The sequence below is a fragment of the Lissotriton vulgaris genome, chromosome 2_1 (genome assembly GCF_964263255.1).
Source record: "Lissotriton vulgaris chromosome 2_1, aLisVul1.2, whole genome shotgun sequence".
Lineage (NCBI taxonomy): Eukaryota > Metazoa > Chordata > Amphibia > Caudata > Salamandridae > Lissotriton > Lissotriton vulgaris.
The window spans coordinates 1476060093-1476076727 of record NC_141687.1 but is presented as its reverse complement, the minus strand read 5'-3'; positions in this window follow the sequence as shown (position 1 = coordinate 1476076727).

The following is a 16635-nucleotide window of genomic DNA, read 5'->3' as shown; positions in this document are numbered from 1 at the left end:
ACTATAGAATTTCAACATTATTTTTATTGTGGACCGTCATACCCCCCCCACAGACACAAAATAAAAGAAGTATGTCGTTTTTTAAAAAACTTTTATTAAAACAATAACTGTAAACGAAACTTAATTATAACTATTAGAAGCAACTATAAAAATAACTTTAAAAACAAATATTATAAAGAAATTGTGAAATGGACTCCAAAAGATGTCCGATTGGTAATATGCAAAACAAAAAAGAAAATTAGAGTTTAGAATTATGTAGATGTGAGTAAATGAGCTGAAGCATTACAAGTCAAGGTAACTCTACGGTTTTACGTTTGCAGTGTGCCTGGTACAATTCACTTCTGTTATAATGCCGCCTTTAAGTGGTGTCTATTTGGAAGTGCCTACTGCATTAGTGACAGAAAAGTGGCACAACAGGATTGTAAAGATGCAGACTTATTTCTAATGCATTGCAATGAAGGCTTTGTAGATCTAGGCCTCTGTGAGTTCCGTTGTATAAACACTGCGGCCAAACACTTCGGCCAGTTGAAGTCACAACTTCTTTTGAACAATTCTTCTACACGTCCAAGCAGACAGCAGTGTCTATAAGTTTAAGAGAGAAAGAGAAATGATGTCACAGAGAGTGAGAGAGAGAAAGAGAGAAAACAACATTAAAACTGTCCCGCAGAGTCTGGAGTTGACATTTTTTCTTGAAAAGTCAGACCTAGATTTACAAGCTCCTTGCGTCACTTTCTCCATGTTAAAAGTGACTGAAAAGTGGCGTGATAAGTTCGTAGATCTGTTTGGCAGACTGTTGTAACCTATCTGTTGTCACTACTCGGAGGAAATGATTCATTTTAGACAGAGAAGCTGCTGCACACTACGCAGTCTCTGCTTTCCCGAATAAAGGTAACACTACGGTTTTACGTGTGCAGTGTGCCTGGTACATTTCACTTGTTATAGTGGCGTGTTCAAGTGGTGTCTATATGGAAAAGCCAACTGCGTTACTGAAGCAAAAGTGGCACAAGAGGATTGTAAAGATGCAGACTTATTTCTAATGGTTTGCAATGAAGGCTTTGTAGATCTAGGCCTCTGTGCTTACCGTTGTATAAACACTGCGGCCAAACGCTTCAGACAGTTGAATTCACAACTTGAGTTGGGCTGTTCTTCTACATGTGCAAGTAGACAGCAGTGTCTATAAGTTTAAGAGAGAAAGAGAAATTATGTCACAGAGAGTGAGAGAGAGAAAGAGAGAAAAGAACATTAAAACTGTCCCGCAGAGTCTGGAGTTGAGATCTTTTCTTGAAAAGTGAGAGGTAGATTTACAAGCTCCTTGCGTCACTTTACCCATGTTAAAAGTGACTCAAAAGTGGCGTAATAAGCTCATAGATCTGTTTGTCAGACTGTTGTAACCTATCTGTTGTCACTGCTCGGATCTAATTATAGGTTTTACAGAGAGAAGCTGCTGCACACTACGCATTCTCTCTTTTCACAAATAAAGGTAACACTACGGTTTTACGAGTGCAGTGAGCCTGGTACATTTCAGTTGTTATAGTGCCGCGTTCAAATGGTGTCTATATGGAAGTGCCTACTGCATTACTGACGCAAAAGTGGCACAACGGGATTGTAAATATTGCGACTTATTTCTAATGCATTGCTAGAAAGGCATTGTATATGTAGGCTGCTGTGTTTACCTTGTATAAACAGTGCGGCCATCGGACTTCACAACTTGACTTGAACTCTTCTTCTATACGTCAAAGTATATTCAATACGTTGTAGAGAATTCCATTGCTGCTGCTCAATAGGACGTGATTGCTTCTGAAGGATGTTTGGTGAAGGAAACAAAAGGACATTTTGATTAATCATCGTAAACTGAGTTGCGAAACTACTGTCAAGAGTGAATTTTAATTTGGGTTCTTAATATTCCGTACTTAGACTGCTGCAGCCTATTGAGCAGCAGAGTTTGAAGTTCAGAGTTTTTGTTGAAAAGTCAGTCACAGATTCACAAGCTCCTTGCGTCACTTTCCCCATGTTAAAAGTGACAGAAAAGTGGGAACACCGCAATTTTGAACAGCTTTCGGGGGTTTGGGAACTGAACCGAGCTTACCTGTGACCTCAGCTCACCTCCCTGACCAACAACCGGAGTTGGGAACTCCAACTACGTTGCCATCACCGGAAGGGGACTACACTTCCAATCAGCCCACGCTGCAGCCTCGCCAGACATCGCGAGAGCACCAGGAGGTGCTCAAAAGGGCTCCAGGGGCGCGTGGGGCGAAGCCCGGGCCAAGGGCAGGCCCGTCCGCGCCCGGAGGAGGCTGGGCTGGGCCCCATCTCTTGGCTTGACGATAATTAGGACATTGTGACCCTGGGACTACAATCAAGTAAGGATATTTAGATTGCAAAAAAAGACCATTGTATTTAAGTAGACTTTGTGAGTAGACATAGTGTACATAAAGAAGTATTACAACTCTATTTTGATGGGGAAAAGAAAGCTAAATAGATCAATTGGGGCATTACCATCAATTAAGAAAGAACTAACTAACATGTCTTTAATGAACTATTTGACAGGAGCAGTGGGGGCCATAGAGAAGCAAATATCCAATGTTGAAGATGCATTAACCAAAGAGAAAGAAGGCCTGATTACAGGGGCGCTGTGCAACAATGTTAGTAATCAAGGAACAAAGACCCCGGGTACTCAAAACAGCAGTAACATTGTAGATGAGCCAGCAAATGGCTGCATTTATAGAGGAGGGGACGAAATTCTTAATGAAGATCAGGATGCTCTCACACTGCCCCCACCAAAGAGAACCTGTATAAAAGAAAAGAAAGCACCCCCGGATAGTCTACCTCCTGTGATACACATTACTGAGACACAAACTAATAAGTCCACAGGCACAATCATGACAAAAACTAAGCCTAATATAGGGACAAATAGAGGAAAAAAACAGGCTACTCAGGTACAGAGTAACACTAGATCGCAAATCAACAGCCACATATTTGATCATAAGTCCCTCTTTGCAGATCTGGTATCTGCTATCCAAAAACGTATTGACCCACTAGAGGAAAGATTAGCTCATCTAGAAGCAGGGCAAGCCACTATCCTGAGTAAACTAAGTAAACTAAATAAATTAACTGAATGCACGCCTATGTCATTAAATGGGGAGGATGAATGCTCACGTAAGCAGCCCTCCTTTACTTTAAGACAGGGAGCCCATACTCCGACTAACTTGGAAAAAACTGCTAGAGAAAGTGGTATACATAGGCATAACAAAACCAAGCAGGACGGCAAAAAGGTGGCGAGTGGTGCAGAAAATGGAAACAATGGGATGATACCACACACTGTCATGCATCCACAGGAAAAGCCACATATAACATCTAGCCAACTATCGTGTCAAGAACCCATTACCCTTAACCTTCCTCCAGCAACAGCCCCGTATATCCTGGTACTGGCAAACGTACCACGGATAAACGATTCTGCCAATGAATCCTGGGCTACCTTGCGGAATAGGTCCATTCATCACCTGGGGCGAAAGACAGGTCTAGCAAAGGATATGTTTGAGGCTTTTAAAATGGTGAGACGTGTTTCCTGGGTGGGACGGGAGAGAAAGATTTGGTTAGGTGATTGTGTGGTTTTGACCCTGCGTTCTCCCGCCCTGGTCTACAATATCCCAAAAAAAGTGGGGAAAGCTGACTTAGGAAACTGAAGGAATAAAAGTCCTTCCACTGGGCTTCTTCTATCATCTTCGACCATTGAGGAGGGAAAATTTTAGGTTGAGCCAGGATTTAAATGACGAAAATCTGACCTATAAAGTACCGACATATAATACATTTGATCCATTAAGACAGCTAGACTAGGTTGACTGACTTCATGATGGTATCCATAAAAGGTGTAGTTCAGCCCAGATAGAGAATATACAGTCAGTACATTATTCAAATAAGATCCCACCAGTGGCCAGGAGCGAGTCTAACTTGGTTCTGGATGTAGCCTCTCTGCACGATAGAATTGTGTCTCTTAATGAGGCCCCATAAATTGATAGTAATATAGATCAATGTGTAAGTCTAACAACTCAAGGTAATGTACAAGCTAGCCCTGAAGTAGAGAGTCTAGTAATTCCGAAGGAGGGAGAACAAGTGGATATTGCTGTGAAGTGGGAGCATCAAATCCACACAATGCTGATGATGATTGTATTTTAATAGCTAGTTCTCCCATAACCCATGGGCTCATAAGGATGGCCTCCTGGAAAGTCTGTGGCCTTGAAAGTAAAATCACTAACAATGATTGGGGAGATTTTATCTCAAATTTTGACATGCTGTGCCTCCAAGAAACCTGGCTCATAAATGGAAAACATTTAGATGGTTATAAAACATTCCACATTCCTGCGGTGCGGTCGATACACAGAAGAAACAAAGGGGGAATCTTTATATGTTTCAAGCATGTTGAGGGTGCAGGGTATACAAATGCTAAAGAGTACCCCCTACTATCAAATGGTATCCATTTACCTACACTCATCCATAGAGTTGCTAGTGGTAAACTTCTATAATAATATTGAAAACGTAAATTTCACAGCCGTGATGAAAGTTTTCCTAGAAGATTTAAATTTACTAACGACTGCAAAAGGAAGAGATGCAATTTTGTTATGGGTAGGGGACTTCAATACAAGCGTATGTAAATCAAATGCGTGCAGCTTTGGGGAAGATGAATGGGAAGAAAATGGTGGTCAGAACAGAAAGAGGGGAAAAAATGTATGATGTTATGGCCACTTTCGATCTTGGCTTTGTTAACATGATGTCCTCCCCAAAGGTAAACTTTAGCCCAACTTTCATAGGCCTAGGCTTCAAATCAGTGATCAACTTCATTATCCTACCTACTCGATATTCTAACTAGATGGAAAAATTTAAGATTCTCCCAAATGGCCTCAGTGACCATCTGCCCCTTAGTCTGCACCTAAAATTACCAAACTGTACTGTTTCCTCTACTATTGAGTGTTTGGCATGGTTACAAGAAATCATGTTGGCTCGCCCAAATGGTTTTGCACTAAAGTGGGGTAAAAAAGACCCAATAAAAATGAATGCCGATATTATAGCAAAGAAAGGCACTAACACCCATCCTGGTATGCCTAGAGGAAGAGTCCACTGATGTTGAGACTCTGGATGCCTTTGGGCAGGTCTCTATAGCTATCCAAAATTTCCTCTCTAGGCCAAATAAACAGAAACAAAATAAGAGTAATGGATGCTTTGATTCCGAGTGCACAAAAACATATTCTCTCCTTAAGGCTGCACTTAGTACACAAATAAGGGATTACAAACTAATCAGAGCTTGTAGAAAGGCATATAACTCAGCTCGGGACCAACAGAAAAAAGAAATAAAAGAACAGGCTTGGCAAAATTCGTGTGAGGCTGCCCAACTTAGAGAATCCGAATTGTTTTAGCAGGCAGTGAATGCTCCCTATTTTTCTAAAAATGATACCCCAAGAATAGAAGTCGCCATAGATGAAAGTACCTGGATTAATTTCTTCTCGGAGGTATATAAAAAAGAGGACGAAAGTTTTGTTAGGCCGTCAGAGAAAACCGAGCCTGATGGCCAAGTCCAGGAACATTCCCCGATAACTATAGAGTTCTTACACGAGGAAGTACTACTGGCAATAAATAACAGTAAAGGAAACATAACCCCGGGTCCCGATGGGATTCCTAATGATATTTTTAAAATGACCACCGAACTTTGGGCCCCACTCCTGACACGTGTCCTAACGGCCTGTTGTGCCAAAGGATTCATAAAAACCTGGTCCGAATCTCTAATACTACCGATCTATAAAAAAAGGGATAGAGAGAATCCAGCAAATTATAGACCTATATCACTCCTGGATTCACTCATGAAGATTGCAGGAAGGGTGGTTTTAAATAAACTACAAACCTGGGCAGATAATAACAACATTCTGAGCCCTGTACAGTATGGGTTCAGGGAGGGGATGGGCACAGTAGAGCAGGTCCTAAATTTTGTAATGTTACAGGGGAAATACACCCAGACAAAGACAGGATGTTTATACGCCATATTTGTCGATCTCACTGCCGCTTTCGACTGTGTAGACCATAATAAACTTTGGGGAGTTTTGGAAGACTTAGGGGCGGAACCTGCAATTGTGCAATTTGTTCGACTTATATACAGGAGCAACAGCGAAAGTGAGATACGGCATAAAGGAAGAGTGTACCAAGCCGTTCCGCATAGAGAAGGGAGTCAGACAGGGCTGCGTCCTGGCCCCATTCCTCTTCTCCATTTATAGGAACGCATTGGAGGAGGAGTTGGAGGCCGGTGTAGTAGACTCTCCAAGATTTAGGAATAAGCAGGTTGTTTCCCTTCTCTATGCGGACGATGCGGTGGTAATGGCCAGAACTAAAATAGGTGCCCAGAAGGCACTTTCCACATATTTTGAGTTCATGGATAAAAGGGGCCTTAAATTAAATGCCAAGAAGTTGCTTGTGATGACGTGTGGGAAAGGTCGGGCAAAAGGTAAAAATATCCAGGTGGGTGATGTTTCTATTGAACACACCAAAAGTTTCTCCTACTTAGGGGTGCTCCTTGACAGCTCGGGCTCATGGGGTCTGGCGGTTAAGAGCAGGACCCTATTGTTTAAATGCTCAATCATGGCATTAATGAACTTTGCCCAAAAATTAGGAAAAAGACCTCCTGAGATTCTTCTAAAAATATATACAGCTAAATGTAGAAGCATAGCACTTTATGGGGCGGGCATCTGGGGTTTCCAAAATGTAGCGTCTATTCAAATTGCAGAAAATAGTTTTTTAAGATATCTTTTAGCACTTCCTCAGGGTACGTTAGTTTTTAATTGTCATGCGGAATTAGGTATGGAGTTTATCTCAAATTGCAACCAATCTTACTCTGGCAGAGAGTATGGTCTGAAGAAGCATTAGACCTTAATAGGGAAATCATTAAGGACGTTATGGCTTTGGACAACTCAAAATATATTCCTTGGCTAGAGTATGTTAGAAAAACGCTGATTGATTTGCATAGACCTGAACTCTATGATAATCCTGAATTAATCTCCACAATATCAAGAAAGCAACTTAAAGTTTTATGTATGAACCATTTTGAACTGCTTAGATTATCGGGCGAAACAACCAAAACATCAGTTATTCAACATCAGATGACCTTTGCCTGTTACTCGATCCAACCTTCCCTCCTACAATGCATAAAGGGATTTGATCGATTTATTTTGACCAGGTTTAGATTTGAAATATTCCATCGCCTGGTAACATTTCCAGCTAAAAATGACTGGTCAAGAAATTTGGGGCGTTGCCCATGTGACAATTTATCACTGCAATCTACATTTCACATAGTTTTATTTTATAAATATTATGAGAGTGAACGTAGAAGGTGGATTAGACAGTATCTAAAGCAGGGTTCCTGGTGGCAATGCCAGCCAGCATACTTAATTTTACAACAAATGGAAAATGTATATTGCATTATGACTATGACTGGCTTTTTAAAAATTATCCTGAGGAAATAGAATTTTATAACATGTTAATTGTATGAAGGGAAGGGTTTTAGCTTGCAAATTGTAAAAATGTAATTCCTATTTTAATGCTCATTGTCTTTTTGTTACAACTTTATGAAATGGTCTATATATAATTGTTTCTTTTATGATTTTATGTTGCTGCTAAAATCGAATAAAGCTCCTTTCTGATTTTGATTCTGACAGAAAAGTGGCATAATAAGCTTGTAGATCTGTTTGTCAGACTGTTGTAACCTATCTGTTGTCACTTGTCCGAGGTATACATTTCTACAATGTGAAGCTGCTGCAAACTACAGAGTTTTTCCTTTCACAAATAATTTGTTGTTGTTTCGGAAAGAAAGGGGCATATTATCAAGCAAGGGCGATACATTATCACCTCTTTTATCAGGAAGAAACTGTCGATAAAGCGGTGATAATGGGCTTGGTGATATGCCCTTGTGAATTCCCATAGCAGCCCAGGTTAACACAAGAACCTGGGCTGCTATGGGAATTCACAAGGGCATAATATCAAGCCCATTATCACCTCTTTATCGGCAGTTTCTTGACGATAAAAGCGGCGATAATGTATCGCCATTGCTTGATAATATGGCCCTCAATTCTTTGTCACCTAGTGCCATTGAGGTCATTGAAAGATGGTGCGGTACGTGTGGAAGAAGTATTCACTGTAATCAAGATAGTTAACTACTTGAATTCAGATAAGGGCGTATACAGCATAGTGTAGATATTATCATCGAAAACTTTAAAAAAGGAAGAGAAGCAATGTGAGAGAGTAAGTAAGAGAAAGAGAAAAAACTACTTAAAACGTGGGAGACACACACACATGACAGGGGGGGTGTACGTGAAGCCAGAGGCGTTACCACAGTCAAAATTTTCAGGCGGGGGCTTAAGTTCAAACAAAAAGAAGAGTGGAGCTGCAAGGGCTGTAAGCGGGGGGATCATCAAAGCCTCATTAACAAGCAACATGTTTTTAAAAGACCTGTGACGTACTCGGGTGCGACTGTGTGTGGGCGCAGGAAGGTATGTCATCCTATCTGAAGCCTCGTTAGCCCAATGTGTGTTTTGCGCGCCTGCTGCATACTATAGATTGTCTCCTTTTATAGATAAGTTGTTGTTTCAGAAAAAAGCTTCTTTGCTCACTTTGTGCTATTGCCGTCATCATTGTTACATGATCCATCTTGAAGTTGTACATCTAAAAGGAATTAAAAGAAAGATGTTAAGATTGATAATTGTTGCTGTATTAATTTGGAGTCAGATAATATCGCGGTTTTATAGAAGTTCATTGTCATATTTGTACGTACCAGGGGGCATATTATCAATAGCCGGTGATAGAATTGTCGCCGTTTTATTGGCAGGAAACTGCTGATAAAACGTCCATAATGGGCTTGATAATTCGCCCTTGTTGTTCTGGTGTTAACATGGTTCTTCATGATATGTCCCTGTTTGTATTGTGAATATATTCCGGACATTTCAGCGATTATAAAAAGGTTAGTGCTATTGCGAAAAAAATTATACATGTAAATTAATACATTATATAGGAGTGTGTTCGTCTAAAATATTAAGTCGCATTTTTGTATGTAGTCAGCTACAACCCTTTGACTCCTTCTGATGCGTACTCAAGTGTCACTGCTCACCTTTTGGGGAAACAACAGTTTCTTCATGACGTAGTCATGATCTCCAACAAAGACGTCTCATATATGGTGCCGAGTGTTGATATCTCTATGGATAACGACATATTCGTGCTCCCATCATCATCCAGGTTCTTGACCCGCTCAGTGCTTCGGGCACTACTAACTCAGTGACCAATGAGGCCACGCATGTAGTAGTGGGCCCCTTGTTCGGTGCTTTGGGAACAACTCTAAAATGGCGTACAACACGTGTGCTCCATCTTTTTTATAGATAGGGTCATTTGTGTAGTGATGAATGCGCTGGATGGGTGTGGTGTGGGTGTATACCAGCCATGAAGGAGTGTGTGTGTCGATCTGACAACTAGACCTGCAACTAAGAAATCACTACAATGAAAGTTTGGGACTTGTACTTTTGTTGTGTTTTCCTAGTAGCGTAAGAGTGGCCTTCTTTTTTCTATGTGACGTTATAGAGTCAGCATGTATGTAGCCGATTTTGTGAAGCATTTTATTGTACAATGCGTTTCAAAAACTAGTTGTGGTAGGGTGCTTTTAAATTAAACTGTGTACTCTGCTTACGACTTTGTTGAGTGTAGAAGTATATATATTTTTTTCTATTTTGTATTCTATCATAATTGTGCTGACTTTTCTGCTTTAGCGTGCAGTACTATATTATTTTATGAATAAGAAACTGTTGAAATCATGTTTGAAATTAGAATGTAAGCATGTAAGCTGCTCTCTGTTAGGAATAGTAATGCCGGCTCCCGCAGGAAGTGGGGAGCCGGCTGGGATCGTGGAGGCCATGGGGCTGTTTCCACGGTCCGCAGCGTGAGATTTGAGCCCGGGAGATGGGGTCCTCGGTAATTATAGAAAATTAGTGATAAAGGCTATTTTTTTATATGGTAGATTTATCGTACGCGTACCAAGCACGTATGGACAACGTGCAGCTGGAATATTGTAAGTCGTCCAGTAATCAATCAATCAATCAGTGACACTTATAAAGCGCGCTACATACCCGTAGGGTCTCAAGGCGCTGTAAGTGTACGTAAGCAAGAAAAATAAAAATAATTTTAGATATTTATCAAGTTTATGTTTTAAATGTTGGGTGGCTCTAAAAAGAGCCCTTGTGTTTATTGGGAGATTTTAGTACCTACAAGTAAATACCGATGCAGAGTCTTAAGTTTATGAGGAAAACTTTGTTACCCTCATCTGTAAAATGTACACCATCTCTGCTATAGATGTCATGCATATTGAAACGCAGATTGTTGTGGTAGATGGACCCCATTCGATAGTCTCGGAGAAAGGCAGAAACAGATTTATTCACGTTTCCTAGCTTTTTCAATCTGTGGACAATAGTGGTTGGACCAGTTCCATTTTTGCTTTTGGCATATATTAGAATAGACAAAGGCAGTTTGGGGTAAAAGTGCCATCAATTCTCTAAAGGTGTCCTTCATAAGCATTTCCAGACCTACCCCAGTCAAAGTGCGTAGGTCATTGCCACCACAATTATGAGGTCAGGGTGTTGGAGATGTAAAAAGATTTCACCAATGGCATCCATTGATGCCACTTTAATCCTCTATGTCCAATCCATTTAATGTCTACATTTGGTAAACGTAGGTCTTTGTGAATTCTTTTCTGTTGTGCGTACCTTTGACTCCAGAAAATACAGCGGTGTCCCACAATCCACACTGTAAGCATTTTGAAGAGAGGTCTGGATGCACTCTTATGGTCTCTGTAAATGAAATAGCAGTTTGAAAAGTAACATTTTTCTACATGCAGTTTTGAAAAAAGCAAAGAAATGATTGGATGTTTGACAACATTTTACAGAAAAATAGGGTGCATGTTTCTGTTTTTTAAAAGCCTTATTTTAATTGGTTAAGAAAAACTGATAGAACAGAACATTACATAAGATAAGCTGGTATATTCTCAAGTCAAGCATACTTGCTGTTTCAATTTGCAACAATGTATGATGAACTTTTCACCTGTGTGCTGAGTTAGGTGTTCCCTGAAGTGTTACTATGGTAACTGGCAGATTGTGGAATGGGGGAAGGATTGAAAGTTTTGTCAGTTGGAAAGGGTGCAAAAGTTCAAGCAATATAAAAGTGTGTTTCTTTTTTAATTTAATATGGGAATAAATGTGATTTTTTTATTTATTTGTATATGTGTGTAGATTGAGTGTGTAGATTGATCGGAAAAGTTTGCTATTTGCTATAGGACTTCCTGATCCCGTAAGACTGCTTAGGGGGATTTACAATGATACCCAAGGTCAAACTCTTTGATGGCCTTTGTTGAGCCTTTGATGCAGGGCATGGAACAAAATTCGATTTATTAATTTAATTGCTTGCTTACCTGCAATCATCCAGATTCCGTTGTTTATCACCCCCACCCTGCCCCTCCCCCGCCCCGCCTGCCTGCCCCACCGCAACTCCCTCCACGGGCCGCGGCTGAAAGACGCGGTAGCGATCTAGTCATTTACCACAGACTTGTGGGGAATCCTTGGTGAGGCGCGCACTCACTAACGAGTGCGCACTTCTCCGAAGATGTTCCGGAGTTCAGACTCATTTTCAATTGCTCCTTAGACATTCCTGAAGAGAATGTGCAAATATTTCTGAGAGAGTTAAAGAACATTGTATGACAAGTTAGTGAGTAAGTAAACTTACCTGACATTATAGACAATATTGAATGTATTCAGTCAATGTATTTTCTATAACTTAAAACAAGAAACAATAACATTTGTGTTAAGCAAGGTCTTAAGGGAAAAGAACACATTGAGTAAGGAATACTAGACAGACTTTTGAATTAAGAAGGAACATTAGTGAAAAACACAAGATATTCAAGGATTGATAGAATAGATAACAAGCAACTGCATAAAGAAAGGTTAGTACAAGAACACAAGGAAATTAATAGTCTAAAATTAGACAACAAACTGAGAGGGCTAGGTTAATGAATGTTAGGTAAATATAGGTTATAAGCAGTGAGAAAAATAAAGAACCGCAAGCTACAAGGTTGCAGATTAATACTAGAGGGGAGGCTAGTTCGAAAGTCGAAGGGGTAGGTAATTAGTAGGGTTAGACTAAGTTATAGATGAGGAATAGAGATAGAGTAAACACATAAAGTATTCACAAAGTAGTGTGATAATGCTGTTTAAATATACACAGATACACAGTGTTATTCTGGACAATGAATAGTATCTTTTGCATTTTAGTAAAACATATTTAGTATTTTGGAATGGGTAAGGTGAATAGACATATTCTACATTTTTTAGTCGTGTATTTTACCATGACAGCCTGAGTCTTTTCCTATAGTCATAAGGAGTGACTTGTTTCAAAATTTGAGAAAAGCTAAGAACAGGATATCCTTATAAGTAATTATATTTATATAACTTTGCAAAGGACTAAAACTCTAGTAATGGAATGTTATTAGATAATAGTATTTTTATAGTAATTTTTGGAGGCCAAAATAGGTGAAAACTGTAGTTTTGTATTATATATTACGAAAAGTGATAAAATGAACTGTTTATATTTTTATACAAGGAGCGAGAACATAAAGGAAAAATTATGGAAAGAGAAGAGCCTCATACTGACGACATTTTGGATTTTTCCGTGAGTATAATTGATTAACTAATCGTATCTGTCACAGGCAATGAGAGTGAAGAAGGGGAAATTTGTGCTGGAGACATGAGGTGTGATTTTGAAGAGGAATGTTTGGATGGAGAACTTCTGGAAGTATTAAATTATTATGAAAGTTTAGAACAAATTAATTCAGAAACTGCTAACGAGGGAATTGATCTGTATGATATATCTGATGAACTTCTATTGAAATATGTGTTAAATTATGAGATGTTAATAGAATAAAGTTATTGTTTAAAAATAATAAAGGTTTGAGCACTATCTACTAATGTATTTATTGTACTAAAAGTGAACCACTTATTGATTCAGTTATGTATTCTTTAAATGTTTGTATTGATTTAAAATATGCAAAGTGGGTCTGAGGGTATGGATTGCTTAAAATCTGTATGGAGTATACATGCAGTCTTGTATGCACCTGTAAACTTGTGTTCTATGCCTTCAATTCTCCAGTCTGTATCCTTAGACTTCCTCCAAACACTCTGACACTGCTGTTTTAGTATTTTAGTGAGCCAGTCAGCAGTATGTTCTTTTCCATTGTACGGTGCTAAAACTGAAGCCGTAATAAATTTAGTGAGGAACTTTCTTTGCAGAGGTGTAATGATCCAGTCAGTATCTAGATACTCATGGATTAAAAGAGGCCCTAGTCCTTAGGCTGTTTCAAAGCTCTATAGATTGTGCATGCACTGTTCTATGCACCAGCAAACTTAGGTTTTATACGTTCAATTCCTCAATGTGAATCCTTATACTTCCAGCAAACATTCGCACACTAGTGTTTCAATATTGTAGTGAGCCATTCAGCAGTATGTGTTTATCTGTATACTGTGGTAAAACTGAGGCTGTTATAAATTCAATCAGGTTCTTTCCTTGCAGAACTGTAATCATCCAGTCACTACCTAAGTACTCATGCATTAAAATAGGCCTTAGGGCATAGACTGCTTCAAACCACTATAGACAATGTGTCACGAATTAGGCTAATTTAGTGGGACTACAGTTCCCAGAATGCTTGGTGGCTAGTCTGTTGTCACTTTTTTCTGCTTTCCCTTTCTATGCATCCTATATCTGCTTCCGTGAGTAAGCCCTCGGTGCTTTTCACCTGTGTTTGGCCGCTTCTCTGAATCTGGACCTTGCCGGAGAAGACGTGTTTGTTATCAGACATTGAATCCCGATTTCCTTTCTTTACACGCAGCGTTACTGCGCTTCCTGGAGGTGTTTAGCTGACGGCGTGTTGACCTTTGAGCCGCACTGGGAGCCGCGCAGGGAGCCTTGCCTTGCTGTACACTGTCAGAACGGGAGAAGGTTCCAATCCGGATTTCCCTCCCCTTGAGTATTCCCGTGTTATTGGAACTGAGGCTTGCTGTTGCATAAGATTTGGAGAGTGCCTTTTTCTCCACTATTTTTTCTGTTTGGTTAACATCTTCCTGGTTTTTGGGCCGAACATTTGTATTTCCTCGGATCTGTTGAGAGGCTTGGATTTCTTTCTTGAAGAACACTGCAGCAAGACCTAGGACAGGTCGTATTGAATTTCCAGAGCTTAGTCTGTACTAAGATAAGTAGTGTTCTTATTTAACTGTGAGTGACTACGGAGACAATATCCTTCTCATTCTTGAACTGGGGTTCTTGGGCAGTTCCCTGTATCTCTTGCTATTTACTTTATTTTTGTTCTATTTTTGCCCTTGTTTCTGATTGAGTGACTGTGAAGCCTTGTTATGTAAGTGTACTTTCATAGCATCGTATATACATATAGAGGTGATATTGACCTCCTAGAAAGAGTGTGATTTTCGTGTCTTTGTGTCTCTATACAGGAACCAGTATACAGATCCACGGCTTGGTGTCTCTCCTGTTGTCGAGCCCTGTAGATGGTTTAAGGCTGCCAGCCCTTTATGTTTTATTTATCCACTTTTCCCCTTCCCTGGGTGAGGTCCTCCTGGGCGAGTGTTATACTTAGACTCACTTGAGGTGCCGCATCTAGGTAGGAGAGAAACTAGCAACTACATCGCTCCCGCTGTACCTGAAGCACAAGGTTAGTCAATCTGTATAAGTCGTGACAGAGTGACAAGCCCACGTTCTTATACGGCCTGAGCGATGGACACTAACTCGGTCCTGACTTCTATGCTAGAAGCCCTTAACGCATTACGAGTAGAGGTAGATGCAGTAAGAGGGGAAAATCACGATATGAGGAATGAAATGAGTACCCTTCGACATGAGGTAGCAGGAATAGCACAATCTAGTCCCACTAGTTCTAGAGGAGCCCATTACATCAGGGATGCCACGTTACCTCCTCCTCTTCAGACACAAACCTCCTTTACACAGGGAGTTCATGGGTCTTCCACAATCAATGTTATACAACCGGTGCAATTACCATTGGCTCTCCAGAGAGGTTCTTAGGGGATCCTAAGAAGTTTAGTACATTTCTGGGACAGTGTAAGTTGCATTTTATGTGCAAACCCACTGTCTTTCCTGACGATCATTGCAAGACGGCTTTTATGTTGTCCTATCTAGTTGGTAACGCGGCTAGCTGGTCGTTTCCTCTGATTGAAAGGGATGACCCAGTCTTGAATGATTTCGAAAAATTTTGTGAAGAAATGCGGAAGCTTTTTGATCGCAAAGCACACATGCTATCCCTAGATAGAGAGCTGATTACGCTGAAACAGGGATCTCAAGACCTGTTGTCTTATATCACACATTTTAACCGTCTTGTTGTTGAAACTGATTGGCCATCCAAAAAGAGAGTTTCCTTGTTTTATCAAGGATTGAAAGGGGAATTGAAGGATGTTCTTGCCCAGGTGGTGACTCTGCCAACTACTTGTGAAGAGTTAATAGACCTCACTGTTCAACTGGATCACAGACTGCAGGAACGTAAAGGTGATAAATACAGACATGATTTCCGTTTTCCCTCATCCAAACCGAGAGCAGTATCAGAAAGTGCTCCTTCCACAGATACCACAGAACCTATGCAAATAGGAGGGATAAGAGGGCCTTTGAGTACGGAAGAGCGTACTCGCAGACGCAATCAGAAACTTTGCATGTATTGTGGAAAACCAGGACACTTTATCAAAGATTGCAGAGCAAAAGCTAAAGGAGTAAGAAATCTTCCTGCCATAGAATATCCTGTCAATGCTTCGTGAAACGAGAATGCTCAAGCGAGTCCAAGACCCCTTGTTTGAGCCATGGTATGGAAAAAGAGGTCTACCACGCTGTAGCAAACACTATGCAACCTGCTGTGCCCCATATGAATTTATGTGTCACCATCAAATGGCCAGGGGAAACACCTGTGATGGTACATGCAATGCTGGACAGCGGAGCTACGGGCAACTTTATAGATCTTCAATACGCCAAAAGATTGGGAGTCCCGTGTATCCAGAAAGAAAGACCCGAAAGTGTGAAGGCGGTGGATGGGTCAGATATACCATCCGGACCAGTGTGTTATCATACCCACCAGCTGGTTTTGCAAGTAGGACAAAACCATCATGAATTCATTTCCTTTGATTTAATAGATGCTCCCCAGTTTAAGTTAATCCTGGGTATGCCCTGGATATGAATGGAAGACCGCTTTCCGCACTAAATATGGGCTCTACGAGTACCAGGTCATGCCTTTTGGCCTGTGCAATGCCCCTGCTGCATTTCAATTCTTTATGGATGAGGTGTTAAGGGGCTTGCTGGATGTTTCATGTATCGTCTGTATAGATGATATTCTCATCTACTCTGCCACACAAGAAGATCATGTTAGGCATGTGATGGAAGTGTTGGAAAGGCTGCAACAACATGAGTTATTTGCTAAATTGGAGAAATGCCTCTTTCATACCACAGAAGTGGAATTTCTTGGTTACATCATCGGTCCGAAGGGGCTACAAATGGATCACAAGAAGATTCAAGCCATTA